This window comes from Protopterus annectens, chromosome 16.part0 (genome assembly GCF_019279795.1).
Source record: "Protopterus annectens isolate FY-2018-M chromosome 16.part0, PAN1.0, whole genome shotgun sequence".
Lineage (NCBI taxonomy): Eukaryota > Metazoa > Chordata > Ceratodontiformes > Protopteridae > Protopterus > Protopterus annectens.
Genome location: NC_056750.1, coordinates 542,067,723 through 542,093,841, shown reverse-complemented (window position 1 = coordinate 542,093,841; position 26,119 = coordinate 542,067,723). Strand labels below are relative to the sequence as shown.

Here is a 26,119-nt window from a genome sequence, read left to right as displayed (position 1 = left end):
TGAAAAAAAGTGCAAGCTTATTTTAAAAGGTTTATTAAATACATCTTTTGAAGAGGCCTTGTCTGGTCAGCCTGGAGGTGCTAAATCTGAGGGGTGTTCTCCTTCATCCTCCTCCTCCTCTTCAAAAAGAGAAGTCATTTGGTGCCGACATCACCCTTGGCTCATAAGAAGTGGTAACCTTCAGTTCCCACAGCTTCTGTGGAACCAAAGGCAGATCTGAAAAAATTAACGGAACTGTCTCCTTCGGCTCCAGTTGTAGTGACTACCTCTGCACCTCCACTTTCGGAGCCATCCACCTCAATGCCAACCGTCAAAAGTGTCTCCCCTCCTTTGGTGCCGGTTATGGTACCGACAGTATTTTCAGAACTGGTTCCCTCCCCAGCACCTATAGCCCAGGAACCACTGGTTCCCAGAACCAGGTAGTCTCCTTCAGTAGACCCTTTTGGAGCAACTACCAAGACATTTTGGAGAAGCCAGAATCTCCTTCACCCTTGTCGGTATGGTCCTCTAGGAGTCTGATGGAAGTCAAGCACAGACACTGCAGGAAACCCCTGCACAGGGCCATACCTGTTCTGATTTCTCCACTGAAGATGTGCCTCAGAAGAGGTGTAAGAGGAAACACCTTGATTCCACAGAGGAATCTCTCACAGAAGACACATATTTCGATCACTGGGTGGGTTCCCCCAGTCTCCCCCATAAGATGTTTCCTTTGGAGACATTCTCAAAATATTAAATCATAGGGGTGGCTAGATGCCCCAAGACCCATCCTCAGAGGAGTCTATGTACCTGCAAGCATTCGATGCTTGTCCATCTACCTCTTGGATGACTCTGCCAGCTGACCTTCTCAAACTGATTGCCCAATGGTTATGAAACCCCCTGATTCCATATAACCAGTCCCCAGTAGACTAGATAAAATACTTTCAGCTCCGGAAGACCATCAGCATTGGGCCAGAGGTTTAGTAGTAGATGCAGTGGTGGTTGTGGCAGCCACCAAGAAGGAACTGACGGAAGAAAGTTCCACTGTTCATCCCTCTAACAAACTCTGGGGAGATGGACAGATTTGGGAAGTGGGCCCATACTACTTTGACCTTTGCCTTGCAGTTGTTGAACTTTTTGGCCCACTTTACTAGACTTCAGAGGGATCTAATCAAGGAGCTCTCGGGTACCCTTGCAGAAGCTGTGTCTGATGGGGTTCAGGATAAAGTAGCCTCCCAGCTTTCCACTCTGGAGTCTATCTCTAACTTGTCCATGAGGCTTATCGCACATGCAGCCCAAGGGATGACTAGGTCAGTGAGTTCAGGCATAGCTATAAGGAGGCATTCCAGGATGCTCCACTGCGGGTTTGTGGAACTATTCAAGTCTTCGTTAGTCAATCCTTCATTTGACGGATCTTCCCTTTTTGGCCCTAAAGTTAGAGATACCTTAGCCAGGTGTGAAAAAGATGGAAAAACCCTTCCTGCAATGGGCATACATTTTCCTCCCTGGCATTCCTATTCCAGGAACCAGAGAAGCAGGAAAATGTGTTTGAAGAAGACTTGAGGGCCTTTCCAGCACATGTGATAATGACTCCCCCTGGGAAAGAGGGGGGAGCTATAATGGAAGACGCTGACCATGTGGCAGAAGTGGCCCACACAGTCAGGGTTCCAAAGATTCCTTTTCAGGGGAACCCTACCAGCATTCCTGAAAGGAAGCCCGGTTGCTTGCCTCTGGAGGCAGTTGGGGGAAGACTATCATTTCATCCACTAGCATGGCAAACGATAACTACAGATGCTTGGGTGCTACGGATCATTACCAGAGGTTACTACATTCAATTCAACTTTACCCCAAACTAGGAGGAAGGATCCAGGATGTTCCACCCAATCAGAATGATCAGGCAGGTCTGGAAATTCAAAAGCTCCTAGAAAGAGTTATCCAAAGAAGTTCCACCAGACCAGATATGATCCAAATTCTAATCAAGGTTTTTTGGTGCCAAAAAACACAGAAGACTGGAGACCAATTTTGGATCTCAGCTTTCTGAACAAGTTTATTCAAAAGGCAAAATTCTGGATGGTCACAATTCATATATTCTTCCCTTCGTAGGGAAAGACGATTGTATGTGCTCTGTAGACCTCCAGGATGTGTATTACCACATAAAAATGGACAAGCATTCCAAGAGGTTCCTCCGCTTCCAGCTGGGAGCCAGTCATTATCACTTCTGAGCTCTGCCCTTCAGTCTCACCACAGGCCTCCAGGTGTTCACCAAATGTATGGCAGCAGTAGCAGCTCACGTGAGACTGCACGGATTCAGAGTGTTTCCATATTTGGGCGACTGACTCCTTACCACTCCCACCAGGCATCTACTCGAACAGACAAGAGATTTCACCCTAAGCATTTGCTGTCATCTAGGTGTAACTGAATCTCACCAAATCTCAGCTAAGCCCAACCTAACATTTGGATTTCATGGGAGCTTGCCTGAATATGACCTCTTGCATAGCCTCCCTTCCTATTCACAGACTGTAGATTATTCTCTCCAATGACAATGTCCCTCCTTTACTAGTTCTACATGCTCTGGGATCCATGGCAGTGGTCACTACTTTGGTACCGCTAGCAAGGTTCCACATGAGAATCCTACAGTGGCTTCTATCCTCCCAGTGGTCTATTCTTACTCATCCTCTGTCTCACCTCATCTGAATTACCAATCATTGCAAGAAGGAAATACCTTGGTGGATGGAATCCGAGGAATTTCTTTTGGGCTTTTTGTTTCTTCTCATCCCCAGGCCATAATGACCACAGATGCTGCCCAGATCAGTTGGGGGGGCATTTTCAGGGAAGGACTATTTAAGGCACTTCGTCTCCAATAGAAGCCAATCTGCATATCAGTGTTCTGGAACTGAGTGCAGTGCTCTTAGCATTGCAAGCCTTTCAAACTGCCCTCCCTCTAGGAACGATTGCAGTTCAGTCAGACAACATGACACTAGTCTGGTACTTCAAACAAGGTGGAACCAAGTCTTACCCCCTTTGTCAAGAAGCCTTCAGAGTGTGGCAGTGGGTGATCTCTACAAACCACTTTTTGGTAGCAATGCACATCCTGGAGAGCTCAAACGTGATAGTGGACAAATTGAGCAGATGGATCCTCCTGTCTCACGAGTAGTCTGTCAAACTCAGAGTGGCAAAGGAGATATTCTGTTGCTGGGGCCAGCCTTGCTTCGACCTATTTGCATCCCCAAAACAACAAGTGCAACCGCTACTTTGTCCTAATCTCCCCTCAGGGGGAGTCCCCGAGAGTTGCTCTCCTTCACAATTGGCCTTCGGGACTACTCTATGCCTTTCCCCCATTCCTCTAATACCCCATTTCTTCAAGAAAGCCATAAGTTTGGAGAGTAAAGTGATTCCCATTGTCCCTTTTTGGCCTCAGCAAGTCCGGTTCCCCGTTCTTTGGTGTTGCCTACTTCAACGTCCATGGACTCTGGACCCAGATCCAGATCTCTTGTCCCACCCTCAGGGATTAGTTCATCCCAACCTGTAAAACCTCAGCCTTACAGTGCGGTTACTCCAGTTCCATTGATTGCCAGGAGAAGTTATCTTCCCCCAGTTCGAAACATTTTGCTAGTTTCCCATAAACCTTCCACAAGGGGAGACTACCTCAGCAAATGGAAAAGATTTTCCATATGGGCACGCAATAACAAACTTGAGCCTTTCTTGGCACCAGTTGAACAGGTTTCCTAATTTTTGCCTACACTCTTCGAACAAGGAGCTGCTTTTTCTACCATCAAGGTTCAGCTTGCTGCTATTTCTAATTTCCATAATGGTTTTGAAGATCAGGCCTTAATTTCACATCGGCTGTGCAAGCCCTTTTTAAAGGGAACATTAAGGTTAAAGCCTCCTTATAGGAAGCCCTCATTCCCTGGGATCTTACTATGGTTTTGCAATCCTTGAACCAATCCATTTTGAGCCGATGGGTACCTGTGATTTGAAATTTCTTTAATGGAAGACCATTTTCTTAATAGCTATTACATCCTCTAGGATTTCAGAGATTCATGTGTTGTCTTCAAAACCTCCATACTTGATTTTTCATAAAGACGGTATCTCTGAGAAGCAATCCATCCTTTCTGTCAAAGGTCCCACCTGAGACTAAAATTAATCAATCCATTGAATTGCCACTGTTTTTCCCTAATTTTTCCAATAAAGGAGAGTACTGCTTACCTCTAGTCGATGTCCACAGACAATTGCGTTTTTATCTCAACAGAACTAAAGATTTCAGAAAGTTGGACCAGTTATTTGTTTCCTTTTCAAGTCCTTCCGTGGGTAAGTCAGTTTCTAAGGTTACATTGGCTAAGTTAAGAGAATGCATTACCTTTGTCTACAACAGGAAAAACCACAAATTGGCAGCCCCAGTTAGAGCACACTCCACAAGAGCTGTAGCCATGTCTGTTGTTTTTCACTCCAAGGCTTTCATGTACAGCATTTGTGCAGCAGCGATGTGGGCTTATCCACATACGTTTATTACTCATTACAAAGTGGATTTGATCTCCAGGGGAAGAGCGTCAGTTGGCTCGATGGTGCTCAGGAATATCCTTCCATAAGGTCTACCAAGCTGCAAGGTAGCTGGGGACACTGTCCCATAGGTCAAGAATAAATGAAGATTGACAACATCCGATAAAGAAGTTATGTGCTCACCATAATATTCCATCTGTGTTGTCAATCTTCATTTATCCTTGACACCCCATCCTCCTTCAGACTCCTTCAGGAACAGACCTTAGTCCTGGTTGGTTGTTTCCTCATGTATCGCCTTGGAACATAGCCTCTTCAATGGTTATAGTATTACCATTTCCTAGTCTTTCGTTATAGCCGCAAACTCAATCTGTGGTAATTTAGAGAGAGGCGTTCTGGGTAGGAACTTGGCTCAGGAGTTTTTGGTTTGCGCAAGCTGTTTAATGGCTGAACCGGTTCCGAGACTTGGAACTGAGTCCCATAGGTGAGGAATAAATAAAGACTGACAACACAGATGGAACATTATGGTGAGTACATAACTTTTTTCACTGTTCCCAGATTCCCTCTCCTAGAAATCTACCAGTCCTGATACGCCCTTTGAAGATACTTCTTTTGGGGACACTGACTCTGGAATGATGTTGATGTTCTTCATATTTCACCATTGCAGTCATTACATTTGGGTAATCTGCTGACAGGTTGCCCTCAGTCGGCCTGAATAACAAAGTCTTGGGTCCTGCGTCGGTTGCTGTCTCTTCGTCCATGACATCAAGTCATCAGGGGTATAAAACATGCAGCCGACACCATTTTATTCAGTCTTTCTTGTCGCGCAGTGCCCGAAGCAGAAGCAATTCACAAGCGCCGGTCGGCCAACTTCTGAAATTTTCGCATTTGAGCTTCAGAACCAAAGTCTTCAACTAAAGCTAAGTACCCCATTGGGGAAACTTTTTCTTCCTCATTACCAATGTCAGTAAAAGTTAATAATTGCATTACTTGTAGGAAGCAAATACCTCATAAGGATTTTCATTTGTACTGTATTCCTTGCCTAGGCCCAGATCATAATGTGCCTTGCTGTTGGTTTTGTCCTAGATTTAACCAATGCACTATTAAGCGTCGGTATATTTCTGCTTCAAAATATTTTGGATCCAGATTTAATTATCCTGAAATGTCGTCGGTTAGCAGTCTGACTACCGGAGTTCACAAAAATGCAAAGAAAAAGACAGAGACAGACCGTTGAGGTCCAAAACTGATGACAAAGCTTCTCCTAAGCCAGTCGCTGGTACTCAGTGAGGCACTTTCACAGCCCCTGATACCCGCTACTTTTGAGTCCCAGGCCTCTACCGAGACCCATGCAGAGTCCAGTATGTCGTGAGATTCTTAGAGTACTGAACCTGTGGATGTTTCTCCCATGGATGGGTCGGGAGCCACTTAGCAGGCACTGGCTTTTCAGGCCTCAACATTTTTATATAAAACCGACCCCAGCTTCAGAAACAAGATCAAAAACATCTTCTAAGTCTAAAAAAATGACGTATGAGCCACATGCTCAGGCCCCTATGCCTAAAAAACAGATGATCAAAATGGCTGAGGACTTAATTACCTTGATCAGGGGTTGCCAACCCCCCCCCCTTGCCAAGAGGCCTAGGCAAGACACTGATTATGAATCTTCAGATCAGGTTTCTGTTTCTTCTGATTCCTCTTCTGATCAGGAATTTTCTATACCACCCTATGAGGATTCAAATGCAGAAGAATCCATCCCATCTGCATCTCCTCCTGAGGATTATTCTTTTGGAGAAACCTTGCATACTTTAAGGGAACATTTTCATTGGGAGAGTCAGGATTTCTCTGAAAAAGAGGCTTAGGGACTTCCTTCTTCCTCAGCATAGACCTTTGGCTATACCTCCTGTATTAGACATTGTTGATGTGTTTTCGGAATCAAGCATGGCAACTGATTCCCTACCTCCGGCTCCTAGTAAGCCAGACAGATATTACAGGGTTCCTGACTCCCACAAATTTCTATTCAAAAATCCTGCTGCTGATCCTGAAACTATCTCACAGGGTCCTAAAGGTGTAAAGGCCTCTACAACCAAAAATCCTACCCCCTCTGATAGAGATTCCAGGGCACTAGATATACTGGGAAAGAATGTTTATACGTCTGCAACCTTGGCAATTAGGGCCTTAAACTGCCAGTTTCATATGCTTAAATATCAACAGCATGTTATGGGCTTATTGAAACAGAAAATGATGTTGATTTCTGATTGTGTGGAAAATAAAGAATTACAGGAATTATTGCGTGCAGCAGAACAGGTTGGAAAGCATACTTTGCAATGTGGTTTTGATTCCTTGGAGGCCTCTTGCAGGGCCGCAGTTAGTGGATCTGTGATTAGAAGGCATGCCTGACTCAAGGACCAAAATCTGCCTGATCATGTTAAAGCTAAATTGCTGGATGCCCCTTTTCAGCATTATACTCTGTTTGGTAATAAGGCAGAAGAGGTTTTAAAGAAAATGGAAGACAAAGCTAAATCTATGCAAACTGTAAAAGATTTCTTACAAGTGCAGCCACCCAGATTCAGTAGGCACTGGCCTACTAAAAATTGGTCCTTTCCTGTGTCCAACAGAGCCTCTCAAGGCAAATCCAGGTGCTCAAAAGGCTTTAGATACCAATCACAGGGTTCTTGCAGGTCAAAGCAATGGGGTGCTTCCACCTCCAAATCTGGCGGAAACAAAGCACAACCCTACAGTAAGCAGTCTCAATGACTTCCCTTTACCATCACCAAGCACTTATATTTTAGCAGCCCCCTTGGGGGGGAAAATTAGCACTTCATGCTCAAAACTGGCAGTTAATTACCCAGGACAAGTGGGTATTAAACATAGTATCCCAGGAGTATAGATTTAATTTCCATACTATGCCAATTCCAAATGGTTGGCCAGATCTACCACAAAGTCAATGGGCAGAGGCTCAGAAACAAGTTACATCCCTCATGGATATGGGGGCTATTCAGTCAGTACCACAACTGGAAAAAGGACAAAGATTTTATTCAAGACTGTTCCTGGTACCCAGAAAAGACTATGCCTGGCGTCCAATACAGGACTTATCATTTTTGAACACGTTCCTGGACATTCCAAAATTCAAAATGCTGATTTTACAACAGCTACTGCTTGTGCTGGGCAAGAATGCTTGGTTAGTGACTCTAGACTTTAAAGAGGCATACCTGCATATCCCAGTAAGGGAATTGTGCAGAAGATACCTCCACTTCAAGGCAGGTTTTATGCATTACCAATTCTCTGCACTGCCCTTTGGCTTATCTACTGCGCCCAGGGTCTTTACAAAGTGCCTGGCACCAGTAATTGCATTTTGCAGACAAAGAAGCATATAAATCTATCCTTACTTGGACGACTGTCTCATTCAAGCAGAGAGCAAGGACATTCTTCTTCAACATCTGAATTTTATAAAAAGGCTTCTAACATGCCTAGGGTACACAATAAACAAAAAGAAATCACAACTGGTACCCTCTCATAAAATTACATTCCTGGGTGCAAGCTTGAATACAACTGCCCAGATGGCTTACCTTACGCCAGACAAACAAAGGCAACTGACTGTATACTTCAAACAGATGGCAACAAAAACCCAGTTATCTGCAAGACAAATTCTGCAGGCTTTGGGGTTCATGGCATCCTGCATTCTACTAATTCCATATGCAAGACTGCATATGAGGAAACTTCAATGGTACCTAAAAGGTTTATGGAGTCAACATTGTCACAGTCTGGAAACCATGATTCCTCTCATTCCCTGCCTACAACAGGAGTTTCTTTGGTGGGCAGAGACATGTCACCAAAACAAGGAACTGTCATTCACTCTACCCCCTGCCACCCAAACCCTAACTACAGACGCATCAGACTATACTTGGGGGGCTCACCTGGCGGGAAGATGGATTCAGGGCATATGGAACCCAAAACAAATGCATCTGCATATCAGCCAGAAAGAGATGCTAGCTGTTCAGAATGTCCTGACAGCCTTCAAGGGCTTAATTAATCCAGAACAACTACTGATAAAGATGGACAACACCACGGTTATGTAGTACATAAACAAGCAGGGGGTACACATTCCTATCCCCTTTGCAGACTAGCCATGGCATTGCGGGACACAGCCTTGACTTACCAAGTACATATTCAAGCTGAATTCGTGCCATCAAAACAAAATACTCTGGCAGATGACCTAAGCAGAAATCTTATGGACCATCACGAGTGGAAACTGGATCCACAAGTCTTCAGCATGGTAACACAGAAATGGGGGAGCCCAAACATAGATCTATTTGCCTCTCCCCAAAATTATCAACTGGACAAATTCTGCACAAGGACTTATCACAGACAAGCATGGAAAGTGGATGCCCTCTCCTTCAGTTGGAAAAACCTATCAGTCTATGCCTTTCCTCCTCTGCCTCTTCTCTCCAAGGTCTTACTAAAGGTCAGACAGGAAAAAACAAAAATGATCCTAATTGTTCCGGACTGGCCTCGCCAGCACTGGTACCCAATTCTAAGGAATAGGTCTCAACTCCCTCCTTGGTACTTGCCTAAAATACCTCATCTACTGTCTCAGCAGAACAATCAAATTCTGCACACTCAGCTCCAAACTCTGAATCTGGCAGCATGGTTGATCATGTAATTATTCAAACAACACCTCTCAGTAAATCTGTTATGGATGTCATTTTGGAAGCCAGAAGGCCTAGTACTAGAAAATCTTATGCTTATAAATGGAAGAGATTCTGTACTTGGAACCAAGCACAATGAACAGACACAGCAAAACCAAATATCCCTCAAATTTTACAATACTTGACTGCGATGCTTCACAAGGGCCTATCCTTCTCTTCAATAAAAATCCATGCCTCTGCCATCTCAGCTCATTACAACACTGAGCCTCCCATCTTCTCTCATCCTTTGCTAAAACAGTATCTTAGAGGGGCCAAAAATTTAAGGCCTCCCAGAATATCACCAACTCCCACATGGGACCTCAATTTTGTGCTGGAAAAACTTACCCTGCCTCCTTTTGAACCAGCAGCTACTGCAGATATAAAGTTCTTATCTTGGAAAACAGCTTTCCTTTTGGCAATCACTTCAGCAAGAAGGGTTTCAGAACTACAGGCTCTCATGGCTGTGGAGCCTTTTATTACATTTTATCCGGACAGGGTGTCCCTCAGGACCAATCCTTCCTTTATGCCTAAGGTGGTATCCAGTGTGGCTCTTAACCAAACTATTCACCTGCCAACATTTTACCCAAATCCGCAGAACAAGGGGGAGCGATTCTGCATTCATTGGGCATATACAGACAACTAAGATTCTACTTAAACAGGACCAAATCTCTAAGAAAGTCTGAGCAACTACTGGTGGCATTTGCTTTAGGATCAGAGGGAAAGGCTATATCAAAGCAGACTATTTCTAAGTGGGTAAGCCATTGCATTTGATGTCCTTCAAGGATGCATCTGCAGTCCTTACATATGGGTTGTCCTGTCATCAGGCAGCCCTTCGGTCGGCCGGATTCCAAAGTCTGGGTCTGGCCTCGGCTGGTGTCGCACTTCACCCGACGTCATCACTGCAGGTCTTCGGGTATAAAGGCATCAGCCAACGCCATTTTCCTCAGTCTTTCTTGCCGCGTGGCGCCCGAAGCAGAAGCTGTTCGCAAGTGCCGGTCGGTCAGATCCAGAGATTACTACTACCGAATACTACTTCGAAGACTTCTAAAGCTAAGTGCCCGTTGGGGACTCTTTCTTGCCTCAGCCGATGTCAGAAAAAGTGAATAACTGTTTAACTTGTGGGAAACAAATACCTCATAAAGATTTCCACTCTTACTGCTTACCTTGTTTAGGCCCAGACCACGACGTAGCAGCTTGTTTAGCCTGTGCTTCCTTCAACCGACGAACGCTTAGGCGTCGGTCGGAGTTTGCTGAACAGTTTTTCGGCTCAGATTTTGCGTACATTATGCCGTCGGATCCTCCGACTACTCAAATTAAAACGCAAAGAAAAGGACCGACACTCGCGGTCCGCGGTTTTGGCCGAAACCGCGGTTAAGCAAACCGCGAGTGTCTCGGTTTTGCCCGAAACCGAGCAAACGGGTCAATCTTCAGCCGAATCCATGACTACTACCGAGGCCCCTTCTACCCTAGTTGAATCGGCCTCTGAAGTTTTGCCTACTACTGTGGTTTCTCAAGAATTATCGGACACCATCCCTTTGGATGTCTCTACCCCAGCACGTGGTGCTGCTAGGCCTCCTGCAGCCATGTCTATAAAGGCCTTTGCCAGGGCTAAAGCAGCCAAAACTGCTAAGTCTGTGCCTGTTAAGCCCCCCTCTCACAGGCCCAGTTCCAGTTCCCAAATGCTTACTCTGGCAGAGGATCTCATCTCTTTAATAAGGGGAACACAATCTCACCCAGACAGGGCCTCTCAACCTCCAGAAAAGAGACCTAGAGCAGAGCCCCCTGAGCCAGTGTCCTCAGATGACTCTTCTGATGATACAGACAATACAGACCATCCAGAGGCTCCTTTTTCTACTTATGAAGATTCCGATGCTGAAGAATAGATTCCTTCTGCCTCCCCACCATCGGAATTTTCCTTTGGGGAAACCTTACATGCCATGAGAGAGCAATTCCAATGGCAGGGACAAGATTTCTCAGATTCAAGAAAAAGGCTTAGGACCTTTTTACACTTACCGCAACATAGGCCTTTAGCTATACCTCCAGTTATTCCTGTTGTGGATGATGCATTTAATGATGCTTGCACTGCTCCTGATACTTTACCTCCAGCCCCTGCTAAGCCCGATAGGTTTTACAGGGTCCCGGACACTCATCACCACTTATACAAGGCTCCTTTTGCAGATCCTGAGACTATCTCCCAGGGGCCTAAGGCAGTAGCTTGACCTCAGCGAAAACCCTCTCCCTTCTGAAAGGGAATCCAGGTCCTTAGAGAGATGGGGTAAAAAAGTATACACCTCTGCTACTCTCTCAGCTAGAGCTTTGAATTGTCAGTTTCATATGATCCAATACCAAGAGTTTATGCTTGATCAGTTAACTAAGAAACTGTCCTCTGATGATTCCTTAGATAAGAAATATGTTCTAGAAATGGTGAATAACATTCAGCAGGTTAGTAACCATTCTTTAAAATGTGGCTATGATGCACTGGAGGCTTCATTTAGATCAGCCATGACTGGCACAGTTATAAGAAGGCATGCATGGTTGAAAGAACAGGTCTTGCCGGATCATGTTAAAGCAAAGCTATTAGATGCTCCTATGGATAAGGTCAGTCTATTTGGTTCTCCTGCCCAACAGGTAATGAAGAAAATGGAAGAGAAGGCAAAATCTGTACAAACAGTTAAAGATTTCTTACAGGTTCAGCCCCCAGGTTTAGCAGGAACTGGCCTTCCAAAATTGGTCCTTTCCAGACTCCTCTAAAACTCAGAGAGGCAGGAATAGGCGTTCAAGAGGCAGAAATCAATCCAGAGGAGGTGCCTACAGGGGACGCCAGTGGCAAGGCAATAACCAACGAGGCACAGATACAACCACTACCACTGCAACAGGACAATCACAGTGACTTGGCTCTGACACCTACCAGGGAACAAATAGCAGCACCCTTAGGCGGAAAGTTAGCCTTATTTCCAAAAACTGGCACTATATCACAAGAGACAAGTGGATTTTGCAAACTATAGACCAAGGCTACAGGTTTCATTTCCACACTTTACCAGTAAAAAGAGGAATGCCAAACCTACCACCAAATCAAAAGACAGAAGCTCTAAAACAAATAGCTCAATTAACAAAGATGAGAGCTGTGGAAAGGGTACCACCTACAGAACAGGGCAAGGGATTTTACTCCAGACTCTTCCTAGTACCAAGAAAAGAAAAGTTGGAGACCTATTCTCGACCTGTCCACTTTAAACACATTCATCATTGTTCCAAAATTCAAAATGCTGACCCTACAGCAACTTCTTCCCATGCTGGGCAAGGAGTATTGGCTGGTAACTCTAGATCTCAAGGAGGCATACCTGCACGTCCCCATACGACCAATTTGCAGAAGATACCTCAGATTTCTTGCAGGATCAGAGCATTATCAATTCTCAGCATTGCCCTTTGGCTTATCTACTGCCCAGAGTGTTCACGAAATGCCTGGCATCAGTAATCGCTCATTGCAGGCTTCAGGAATCCAAATTTATCCATACCTGGACGACTGCCTGATACAAGCGGACAACAAAACAAGCTGACACAAGACTTACAAAGAGTCATTTGCTTACTACAAGCCCTGGGATACACAGTCAATTTAAAAAGTCAAGACTGATACCATCCCAAACAAGAACATTCTTGGGTGCAGAATTGGACACAGTAAAACAGATGGCATTCCTAACTGCAGAAAACAAGAACAACTTCCTCTTTACTTCTTGGCATTAACAAAGCAGAACAAACTAACAGCAAGGAAAGTACTGCAGGCCTTGGGCTTCATGGCATCCTGCATAATCCTGGTCCCCATGCCAGACTGCATATGAGAAAGCTACAGTGGTACCTAAAGAATTTATGGTCTCAACACAGGCACAGCTTAGAAACCGAAATACCACTAATCCCATGCCTGAAACAAGAGTTCCTATGGTGGGCTCAGGCATGCCAGTCAAACAGGTTTGTCCTTCCACAGCATTCAACCAAGCCAAACCATCACAACGGACGCCTCAGACCTCGGTTGGGGCCCACATGCTGGACAAGTGCATTCAAGGCTTATGGACTCCAGATCAGCTGCACCTGCACATAAATCAAAAAGAAATGCTGGCAGTAAAACTAGCAATCCAGAATTTCAGACCATTCCTCAAAGAAGGCCAATTGATGATAAGGACAGACAACACCACAGTCATGTGGTACATCAACAAACAGGGAGGCACTCATTCATACCCCTATGCCGAATGGCTCTGGACCTATGGAATATGGCTCTGAGTTACAACATTCAGTTACAGGCAATATTTGTACCGGAAAAGAAAACATCCTAGCAGACATGTTAAGCAGAACTACCTCGGATGCTCACGAATGGATGCTACACCCGGACATCTTCAAGGCCATCACAAAGAAATGGGGAATGCCACAAATAGACCTATTCACATCCCCACTCAATCACCAGCTCAAGAAATTCTGCACAAGGACATACCACCCACTTGCTTGGAAGGTAGACTCTCTATCCTTCAGTTGGAAAGGCCTGACAGCATATGCATTTCCACCTCTTCCTTTGATGCCAAGGTACTACTGAAAATCAAAGAGGAACGTCCAAGGATAATTCTGATAGCTCCAAATTGGCCAAGACAACATTGGTATCCATTACTGAGGAGCATGTCTCGGGGAACGTGGACACTACCCTGATTCCTTTGATGTTAACTCAGGCGACTACAACATCCTGCATCCAAACCTGAAAACTCTGCAACTGACTGCCTGGAACATTACATAAGAGCAACTAACCCAGATTTATCCCAAAGGGTTAAAGACATTATCCTTGAGGCCCGCAGACCTTCAACAAGAAGGAACTATGCAGGAAAATGGAAAAGGTTTGTCATTTGGAGTACTGAAAGAGGGAAAGATGTGTCAAAGGTAGATATTGCCAACATCCTGGAGTATTTGGCAGAGCTTCTCCATACAGGCCTGTCCTATTCCTCCATCAAGATACATGCATCAGCTATTTCTGCAGAATACAGCTTCAATCCCCCTGTCTTCTCACATCCTCTACTCAGGCAGTTTCTGAGAGGAATTAAGAATGTAAAACCTCCTAGGAAACCACCATTACCAGCATGGGACTTGAACTTTGTGCTAGAAAAATTGACACTCCCTCCATTCGAACCAGCAGCAACAGCAGATCTTCAACACCTATCCTTGAAAACTGCTTTCCTGCTGGCAATTACTTCAGCAGGAAGGGTTTCGGGACTACAGGCTTTAATGGCAGTACAACCCTTCCTAATCTTCCATCAAGATAGAGTGTCCATGAGAACTAATCCTACATTTATGCCTAAGGTGGTATCCAGAGTGTCTCTAAACCAGGCAATCCACCTACCTACCTTCTTTCCCAATCCACAGAACAGGGGAAAGACTGCTGCATACCTTGGATGTACATAGACAGTTGCTACTACGTGGACAGAACCAAGGGCAATAGAAAAACTGACCAGCTTCTAGTAGCATATGCAACAGGAAGGGAAGGAAAAGCAATTTCCAAACAGACAATCTCCAAGTGGATAGGAAATTGCATACGATTCTGTTACTCCTACCATAGAAAGCAAATTCCACAGAACATAAGGCCTCATTCTACAAGGGCTACAGCCACTACCACAGCTTTCTTACGGTGGCTACCAAGGACATTATAGAGGCTGCTACTTGGACCTCCGTGCATACATTTGCCAAGCATTATAACTTACCTCTATACTCTAGATCCCGAGCAGGGTTTGCCACTGCTGTTTTGCAAGGGATCCTAACTACACCATAATTTCTTCTTCCTCCTCCCCTAGTTTGGCTATGGTATTCTACCCATTTGTAAGGACTGCAGATGCATCCTTGAAGGACATAGTACAGTTTTGTACCTACCATAAATGTAGATGTCCGAACAGGATAGCATCTGCAGTCAGGATTACCCACCCTCCTTCCCTCTGTGGTACTCCTAGGGTATTTGCCCACCTAATAGCTAGCTGGGGGGGGATTTCTTATGGTGTATTTGTTTGTATATATGTACATACATGCTTATTTTTGTGTTTGCCTTCTACTTTTTTGGAAACATTGGCATTTATCCAAAAATTTAGCTATCCAAGAGGGCAACTGGCATCTGGGGCAAGAAACACTGAGGAAAATGGCGTCGGCTGATGCCTTTATACCCGAAGACCTGCAGTGATGACGTCGGGTGAAGTGCGACACCAGCCGAGGCCAGACCCAGACTTTGGAATCCGGCCGATCGAAGGGCTGCCTGACGACAGGACAACCCATTTGTAAGGACTGCAGATGCTATCCTGTTCGGACATCTACATTTATGGTAGGTACAAAACTGTACTTTTCTGCTACTTGCATTATGGTAAACCTGTACCCAAGGGAATCAGATCACATTCCACCAGAGCTGCCTCTTCCTCAGCAGCCTTTCTCAGAGGAGTTCCAACCAAAGACATTCTAGAAGCTGCTTCTTGGAGCTCTGTTCATACCTTCACGAAGCATTATCATTTGCCTCTCTTCTCTAAATCCAGGGCAGGCTTTGCCACTGCAGTTCTGCAGGGCCTTATAGCCGCTCCTAATGCTATTTAGTTCCATCCTCCCATTCATAGCTTTGGGATTCTACCCAAATGTAATGACTGCAACAGTGAAACATGCAGAACATAGTACAGTTGTGTAGACAACTTTGCCTAGCCCTTAAGGGAATTTCTCAGCCCCCTCAGGAACAGCTGTCCCTTCTTTTCAGGGGTGCTTCAAAATATTTTGTCTTGGGGTGCTATTCAAGAGGTGCCTGTGTCCCAAGGAAGGAGGGTTTTTTTACTCCAGGATATTTCTAGTGCCCAAGAAAGATGGTACCTGGAGACCAATTCTAGACCTCTTTCATCTAAACACTTTTCTGAAGGTGCCCTATTTTCATATGTCCCTTCAGACTTTGTTTCAGCTTTTGCTGCCTCAGGCTTATCTGGTGTCTCAGGATCTCAAGGATGCTTATGTCCATATCCCTATTCACCCTCTTTTCAGGAAGTTTTTACATTTCTCTGTTGCTTCGTGGCATTTTAAGTTCTCTGCTTTGCCCTTTCTACTGCCCCATGGGTATTTACCAAATGCCTCACTCCTGTGATTGCTTTTTGCAGGCTTTAGGGGATCCCAGTCTTTCCTTACTTGGATGATCTCCTGTTTCAGGCATCCACTCCAGAGACCTTGTTGCAAAATCTTCATTTTGCCATTTCCCTTCTGCAAAGCCTGGGGTTTACAGTAAACTTCAAAAAGTATTTTCAGACTCCTTCTCAAAACCATGCTTTTCTGGGGTGCAGGATCCAGACTGTGTCTATGCTGCCATCCCTGCCTCCTCCCAAGGCTTTAACACTCATTTCTTTTTTTCAAACTCTTCTTCTTCTGATGTCTGTAACAGCCAGGGAATTTCCGAGATCTCTGGGGTTCATGGCCTCAAGCATTCCTGTGCTCCCAATGACCAAACTACACATGAGAAAGTTTCAGTGGTTTCTGAAATCAGTTGGCTTCAACAGAAGCATCTGCTTGAATTCATAGTTCCTCTTTTGCCTTGTCTCAAGAAGGAGCTTCAGTGGTGGATTCAGCAGTTATCTCTAAATCCAGGGCTCCCTTTTCCATTCCCCTCTTCTCTCTCTGAAGCTGTTCACAGATACTTCAGACATGGGATGGGGAGCAGCATTTGGCTCCCTAAAAGTGCATGATGTTTGATTGCCCTTTCAACAGAAAGAGAGCACATCAATATCAAACTGATGAGAGCCCTTCTGATGGCTGTTGAGGATTTTCATCCTCTCTTCTGCCTGGAACCTCTCAAGGTGTTTACAGGGGTCCACTACATAATCTCGAAATGTCACAATACCGACGCCCACAATACCGAGCCGAAATGACCGAATGCCCATATACCCGAGAATGCAGAATACCGATGCCCAGAATACCGAAAGCCCATAATCTCGAAAATAACGTCACAACAGCGTCAACGTGCAGACGAACATGTACACCAACAGAAAAACCAACTGTGCAATGTGCATAACACAACCCCATCACAACGTAAACCCAACAAACACAGCAGAAGCATCACCGTAACACACATACACACTTAATGTCCCATCACCGGATATAGTAATACATACTTCACACATAAACAATGCTGAAATGCAAACTGAAACTGTATACAATTAGCGAACAACGACATTCCGTCACTGAAATACAGCTGTAGTGTATCACATTTTCAACAGTCTTGCAATACACCTGACATACTCAACGGATGAGTAATCACTCCTATTAGCCATTAAGTGTTGGAACTTCTCCTGGCGCTCTATAACACGCCTCCGTTTTGTTGAAGGTGCACAGCCAGCTAATCGCTGACGAAGGCTATCTACCCTGTTCTGTTCTCTGCTAAGACATGACATCAACGCCGACAAATCTGTAGCTCTATCTCCAAGAAGACACTTTAATCGCCGGTGCCACGCCTCTACCGAGTTCTGCGTTCTCGGCAAAAACAATGTGTTCAATTGTGCTACATTCAAAATGAGACGGGGAATAACGGTGGAAACCTGCAAACCTTACTGGACCTGGTAGTGAACTTCCTAACTCTACCAAGCACGTACCAGTCTGTGAAATACCGGATCAATTCCCTACCTTCCTCAGGGAATGACCCCTTCAACTCCGTAAACGTAGCAATTATGTCCGACTCATCAAGAAATGCTAATCCAACCAATGACTTGACTGACAGCTGAAACTCCAAGCATCTATTATAAAGAGACCCTAACCCTAGTTGTTGAACTTTACGCCACACATTCATTCCGAAATGGAATAGACAACCCTTCGCAGTCACATCAGTAAAGTTAAGCCTGATACTTTTAATCGCCGCTACCTCGTAGTCACAAAGGATAAATTGCAATGACAGTGTTAACTCCTGAGAGGAAAATAAATGTAGAACACAGTGCCATAACATATTATAAGCACGAAGAGACTTCTTGGACATCAGAGCATAAATGAGTGGCACTGATTTACTGTAGCAACACTTCAATAAACCATGAACGCTATACAATTGACATATAGCACCTTTGCAAAAGTACGTTCTGTCCATCATCCAAATCGTTGCTACATAAATCGCTCAGGTTATTAGCAGTACTAAACACAACCACATGTGTATCTGAAGCACTATCAGTAGCCCGTTTAACAAGAAATTCACCATGCTTTATAGGGAACTTACTGACATCCAGTGTATCTAATGTTACATTCAGTAGGCGAACTACAGTAGAACCCTTACACCTGACCCGACGTATTTGCTGCAGCATAGCTTTCCTATTCGGAAGGCTAGGAACACAGGCTAGAGATGTAGATGCTAATGCATCCTCTACTAGTAAACAAGGCGTATCCCTAGCTACAGCTGCTCTGTTGCGGAGTGATCCACAAACGCTATAGCGTTCCACCTCTACTGGATCACCTGCATGGTTGTGGGGCATGGTTTTCTTCAGTAATTCACCTTCGGACAGTGATTCAGTTACCGTCCTACCCTTGCAACTTTCACTTCTCTTCAGTTTGCAACACCAGTAACGCTTGCTGCCAGCCTTACGTTCCAGATGATACACATAACCCTCGACTATAAGCACTTCCTTACATTTCTGAGATTTCAGCCTAGCATACAACACACCTACACAACCAGGCGCATCATATTGTATATTACTCATGTCTGCAACGTTATGCCGTTGAACAACTTGAAATCTTTCACTCACGATCTTATCACTTCCGTAACCTGACGTGCACATCACATTCTCATGCTGTTCGCGAATAGCGTCTTCACCGCACTTGGCAATATTCACTTATTTACTTACTGGAGATCGCCAACAAGTCAGGCTGTCCGTTTGCACTTTCTAGGTAACATCTACGGTATTCTGGGCATCGGTATTCTGAATTCTCGGGTATTTGGGCATTCGGTCATTTCGGCTCGGTATTGTGGGCGTCGGTATTGTGACATTTCGAGATTATGTAGTGGACCCATTTACAGACAATACCACAGTGATGTGATATGTAAACAAATGAGGGGATCTTATCTTCTTTGCCAGTTAGCTTTCCTGGTGTTTCTTTCATTTCCCTGCTATAAAACCCGCATTTGTGAGGTTTTGCATGCCGGGCAGTGGCGGTTAGCTAGAGTATAACTATTCCCGACTCCACAAAGTCAATTCTTCAATTTTTCCCTTGTAACTAGACAAACTTTCACCTTAAGCACTCAAACCATTCACTTTTCAGCCCGGCACTCTCTCTAAACTCATAGCAAGCACTAATAAACCTTAGCACTAGACCCCCCCCCCTATACTGTAGAGAAGGACAAGGCTCTCTATTTGACCTTACCAGCCAATCAGTAAAACAGTTCACTGTACCTATTCAGGCATGTCCAAAGTGCAGTTTCAGGTGTACTCTCTGGTCGAACTGATGAATCTGGGCATTTTGAGGCAGTGTTACAACTGCCTCATGTACACAGGCTTAATCCTCTCCTCCTACCACCAAACACTAATAAATGCTGAGATGCAATTATACAGCCAAACTGGAGGCTAAGCTGTCTCAACCCAAGACTGGACCAGACAGTCAAGAGGAGAAGGGAACTACTTGCATCACAGCACCAGTCCCACATAGACCTATGAAATCAGCACCGGCAAAAAACACACATAAATACATGAAAACATACTCGGGGGGGCTCTAAATAAAAATCTGCAAAAGCAACAGAGACCTCCAAAGCAGACACCCAAGCAACCTCCACCCCCCAACACAAACCATGAAACACATACTTCACAAAACCAGTGTGCCACACAATCACAGCCCTTAAGGCAAAATAACATACCCAACACACTAGTAATAGGTGACTCTATAGTCAGGCACACTGACATCCCACTCAGTAGGCTGAACAAGGAGAAGGTTACTGTTAGCTGCCTGTCGGGTGCCAGGATCCACCACATAACACAAGCACTCGGGTCACTCCAGAACAAGTATAAATACGACTCTGTCATTGTCCATGTTTGTGTGAATGACCTGAACCATACCTTCCTGGACTACATGAAGAGAGACATGGAAGAGCTCTGTGATCACGTAGCCCAGGCCGATATGACCCTGACCTTGAGTAGCATCCTGCCCTCACCAAGAATGATACCAGGAATAAAAAAAAAAACTATCAATTTCAACAATTGGCTAAGCTTCTGGTGTCATTCAAAGGGGATCCAGTGTCTGTCAGCCTGGGATGATATGCATGACAAGCCACGCTGCTTCACTAGAGACGGCTTGCACCTGTCACCATTAGGCTTTTGAATACTGGCCAAGGCTTTTGTCACCCCCATAGTGCCTTTTTTAGGCAAGGCTCAAAAGGCAAACCCACCGCCGTAAATAGCACAAGTAACAAAAAACTGAGGGTAATGCTGCTCAATGCCAGAAGTCTAAACCTCAAAATGCATGCACTCGAGGCACTCCTCAGTATGGAGAAAATCGATATATGTGCAGTAACAGAAACCTGGTTTAAGGCTCCAGAGAGCCCCCCCAACACTACCAGGCTACAACTCATACCATACATTTCGGCCACAAAACCCGGACCGAAATACAAAAGGTGGGGACATATCCATATTCATCAAGGATACCTACACCTCCAGGTTAGTGGCACAGCATGATGCTTCAGAGATCATCCACGTGCAAATAACAATGGGCAAAACTGCAATTCAAATTGTAGCTTGCTACAGCTCTCCCACCATGTTCCAGGACCCCCATTCCACATTTCTGGAAACACTGGGAAACATAAAGATCCTACCAAACACCCTGATATTGGGTGATTTCAATTACTCAAACATTAACTGGGAGAAATACTCAAGTACTATCTCCCTTGCCCCCTGCAAACTAGGGGCTGTAATTGACTCTCCGGCTGACACAGACATCCTCCAAAAGGGTCTCACTGAGACAGATACCTGGTGTCAAAACCATGGCCTCAAGCTAAGTGCCAAAAAGCGCATAGTCATCCCCTTTGGAAAAAACAAAGTACCCACAAAAACTACCACATAGGTGGTAGCCCCCTAAATACAGAAGATGTAATAAGTTATCTGGGGACCCAAGTAGATAGTAATCTCTCCTTTGATGATCACATTGCCAAAGTGGTTAGAAAATCCTTCTATGTGGTCCACCTAATCAAAAAAGGGTTTGCATCCAGATCAAAAGAGGTAATTGCGCCACTCTATGCATCACTCATCAGACCCTTCATAGAGTACAATGCCCCATTTGGGATGTACCTTATAAGACACCTGCAACAGCTGGAAAGACCACAGACGTACCTCACCAAGAGGATCACTGGCCTCAAACAGATGCCCTATGCAGCTCGACTGAAGAAACTCCAACTCTACTCAGTTGCATATCGCCTACTCAGCGCTGATCTATGCCTAACATACAAGGACATGTCCAACCCAGAATTGATGGACATGCTCCACCTAAAGAAAACCATATCCCCTCGAGCCACATGCTCTAGGGATCTAGACCTCACCGCAACAATAAATAGGACGTGCTGGAGGGATAGTTTCCTATCCCAGAGACTTGCCATGCTCTGGAACAAGATTCCAATCTACATTAGGCAGAGCTCCTCGCTAACGCTCTTCAAGAGAAACCTTGACGAGTGGATGGGAAATAGGAAGTTTACCCCGGGGATCACTTCAATGGCTCTGCTGGACAGAGGTACAGGGAACTAATCTAAGGGGGCAGCGAAAGCCAACACAATTCCGGCTAGGCTTATAAATGCCTTTGGACAGATAGCCTAGTACGTACCTATGAACTTCCTTTCCAGTATCAAGTGACTCTTCAGGCAGTTTACATTCCCTCAGGTCAAAATATTGTGACAGATACTTTGAGCAGGTCCTTAACTCAGTCCCATGAGCAGATGCTTCGTAGGGATGTGTTTCAGGACATTGTTCACCAGTGAGGTACTCCTCATATAGATTTCTTTGCCTCTCCTCTGAATAGACAACTTCCTCTTTTTTTTGTGCCAAAGTCCTAGGTCTTCTGGTTTGTGAGGTGGATGCCCTATCTTTTTCTTGGAAGGGGATGTTTCTTTATGCTTTCCCTCCCCTTCTCCTCATTCCACAAATCCTGTTCAGAATTCAACAGGTTGCTCCCAAAATCTTGTTGGTGACTCCCTTTTGTCCAAGACAGCATTGGTTCCCTATTTCACTACATTTAGCCAAGGGCATTCATCACAAGTTGCCTCACAGGATAGATCTTCTCACACAAGACAGGGGATCTCTCATCCATCCTCACCTGTCCACTCTTCAACTGACATTGAGTGATAGGATTTTCATTTCACATAGACACCTTTTTTCTGAGGACGTACTTAGGGTCCTGCAGGAGGCCAGGAAATTCTGTTTGGTGTCTTTCTCATAACCTAGAACTTTCTGTGGATGCTCCTTTGGTTGTCTTATCTGTGTGAATTGCTCAGTACTGGACTGGCTTATTCTTCTGTTAAGGCCAATTTATCAGCTGTCTCTTACCGTCTGTCTTTATCTCCTTCTTTAGTTTCTAGATTTGAAGCTAAACAATTCCTTAAAGGTGTCCTTCATATTAGGCCTCCCAGGAAGCCTGTTCCTCATCCCTGGGATCTTAATTTTGTTCTGGAAAAATTGACTCAGACTCCTTTTGGGCCTTCAGCTTTCTTGCAGCATTACTCTTGGAAGACTTCTTTTGTTAGCCCTTGCTTCTGCCATAAAGGTGTCTGAGCTTCAAACCCTTATGGCTTGTTCTCCTTTTTTTTGTGTTTCATATGGACAGGGTGTCCTTGCACACTAATCTTTCATTTATGCTCAAGGTTGTGACTGAGTTGTCCCTTAATCAGTCTGTTCATTTGCCCACTTATTTCCCTTCTCCACAATATGCCATTGAGAAGGTGCTGCACACATTGGATTTGCATAGACCACTCAGATTTTATTTGGATAAGACTAAAACTTTTCATAAGTCTGATCAGCTCTTTGTTTCCTTTCATCCTAGGTCCTTAGGATTGTCTGTGCCCAAGCAAACTGTCTTCTTGGATTTCTAAAGCCATTTCTTTTTTGTTATTCCTTTCATGGTAAGAGCCTTCTTCCTTCTGTTAAGGCTCACTCTACTAGAGTTGTAACTTCTTCTAGTGCTTTTTTCAAGGGTTTGGATAATAACTCTATTCTTGAGGCAGCTATCTGGACTTCTGTGCATACATTTACCAAGCACTACAAGTTGGATGGAATTTCCAGAGCTAGAGCTGGTTTTGCTAGGGCCATCCTTCATGGCTTCCTAGAGAGTTCTGCTGGTCCTTTCTCCTCCCTCTCTGAGCCTTTGGCATTTTCAGATTTGTAATGAATACTGCAACAGTGAAATGGAAGGACATAGTACATATGTGTAAAATCTTACCATAACAGTAGATGTCCTCTTCACTGTTGTAGTATTCACTCGCTCCCTACGCCACCTTGTCTATTACTCTTCTGCATGTACTGATTACCTCTCTTTTTCTTAAACTGGCGTTCCTACTAGGGCTGTTGGTTCTGAGGATGGTACTTCCTGGCATCACCTTTATGCCCTATCCTACATGAGGAGCATAGGTGGTGACGTACGGCGTACCTTAAAGCAACCTAAAGGCTTTGGTATACTGGCTGGTTGTCAGGCCACACTTAGCAGGGGATCCTGTTGCAGTAAATTGCAGTGAAGAGAAAGACATCTATCGTTATGGTTAGATTTTACACAACATTATTTCCCCTTTGTAGAGGTGAGTTTGCCTTTCTCCAGAAAAAAAAGTGGAAGAAACTACTTGGGATCAGTATTTGCAGATTCCAAGATTGTCAGAAACGTTTGTGTACTCAATTTTTTTAAAATCATGTTCATAGTCAGGAAGTAAGTAGCCTTTATATTTTTGCATCATTTTTGTTACTTTTAGTTTTTTTTTTTTTTTTTAAATTACGTACCTAAGAAAGGGAAAATGATGAAGTCTGTGTCTCCATTTTGTAGGCTTCACAAGTGGATGAACGATCCCTCTCAACTGTACAGATTTTTTGCATCATATTTTTGGTCTGTTCCTCTTAAAAGTCTGTGGTTTTCTGGCAAAATCTCCAAGGAATGAAATTGCAAAGTAATGGCATCCATTTGAGTTTCAGACTTCATATAGCTCAGAAAATGCATATTAACACAAAATGTGTAATTTCAGCAACATTTTAAGTGTATAAGAGCAGTATTTAAAATCTGTCCCTATTTGTGGGTCTTTGTTGGTTTTGTCCAGATTCCATGAGCCTAAGAGGTAGAAAATTGTGGGATGAACATACTTTCCCAGTGTAAACTGTCGTAAAGTTGTAAAAATTGAGAGAATAAGTTAGCCTCCTTTTAAAAAATATAAGATTCCTTCTGCTTTAAAATGTCTGAAGTACAAGATTAGTTAGATTAGCATAAAGACAAACTGAGCACTCAAAAGAATTTCATTTGGAATATGTTTCACAACTTTTTGACCAGCAGAAAATTGGAGAATGAGTGCCTTCATGGTTATAATTCAGTATGAAATTATCTAAATCCGTATCTATCACCCAGTTAAATAGCTTAGTAAAGAAATGATATTCAGTAGTTTGTACATTGTGTAAGAGTGAATACACTGTCTGCTCAGTCATTTCACACAAGCATTACTTGATCTGTAAGTATTATGGATATCCAAAAAAATCTGTGATACTGAACTTGTCTTCATTAGACTTAAGTAAGCAGAGGAAAGACACATCTGCTAGCAGCCTAGAATTTCACAGTCTATTGCTAATCTGCTCTGTCTGCAGATGAATGTAAAGCAGTAAAGCAAGAATGGACAGTTTGGGATTGGTGTTTGTGAGCAACAGTATTTGTCATACTGTGTTATAATTTTTAAATTACAAACCAGCAGACTTCATTAAAAAAAATCCATAAGTATTTTTGTACAATAACACTAGGAGTCATTATTAAATCGAAGCTCTTCAGAAGTAACTGATTGTTCATCCACTTTTACAGCTTTTCTACCTTTCAGCAAAGCTGTACATCCAGCTCAGGAAAGTTCTGTTAGTCTTCAAAGTCTAGAGACATCATCTGGTTGAGACATGGTGCTTAATTTTGGTAAAATGTAGGACCTGTCCAAGCACTGTACAGGCCACTGCTGACATTTTACCACCATGTGCCCATAGCAGGCTTCCACTTGTGGAGGAGGTGTTGGCATCCATTGCCCACACTACACCACCATGTGCTCATAGTAAGCTTCCACTCAGAGAAGTTGGCAGCCAGTGCCCACACAATACTGTGTCCATACCAGGCTTCCCCTCATGGCAGATTTGTCAGCAGCCAGTGCCCATACTATACAGTGTTCCCTTAGCAAGCTTCCTCTCATGGAGGAATTCTTGGCATTAGGCCGTAACCGCTATAACTCTGAAATGTCTCCCAGCAATTCTTGCAGTGTGGAATGGGACAAATTCAGCTACAGAGTGTGTTTTAGATGTGTGGAAACCAAAACGCCCAGCAAAAACCCAAGGGGAGGCGCAGGAGGCCATGCAGACTTTACACAAGGATGAACCTGTTAAAGTACCTAAATAGCTTCAGTCAGTACAGTTCAGCTGAGAAGAATAGCCTCATTTATTGCAGAGAACACATGCATGTAGGAGACAAGGAGATCAAGGTCTTGCCTTCCCAAATACAAACATTTCATTCTTTTGTATTATTTTCATATCAAACCATATTGTAACTATTAAACTATATCCACTAATTAAAAATGAACACCTTTTGCATTATGTTTGTTAGCCAAGGATCTCCTAACTCTAACTGTGCCTTTCCATATTAGGCAGAAGTTCCAAATTCCATAGTATAAATTTCTGTACCAGCTGTGTTGGCACCTTTCATGTTGGAAGGAAAAATCGAAAGCAGACTAAAACTATCAAGAATCCATCTTGAAATAAGACCAACTTCAAAACAGAATATTC

General features: G+C 44.1%; 1 protein-coding gene across 1 annotated transcript in view; it reads left to right on the top strand.

The window, feature by feature from the left end:
- ABL1 (ABL proto-oncogene 1, non-receptor tyrosine kinase) overlaps positions 1 to 26,119 on the top strand; it is a 788,845-nt gene that overhangs the window by 345,812 nt on the left and 416,914 nt on the right. The window lies entirely within an intron of this gene.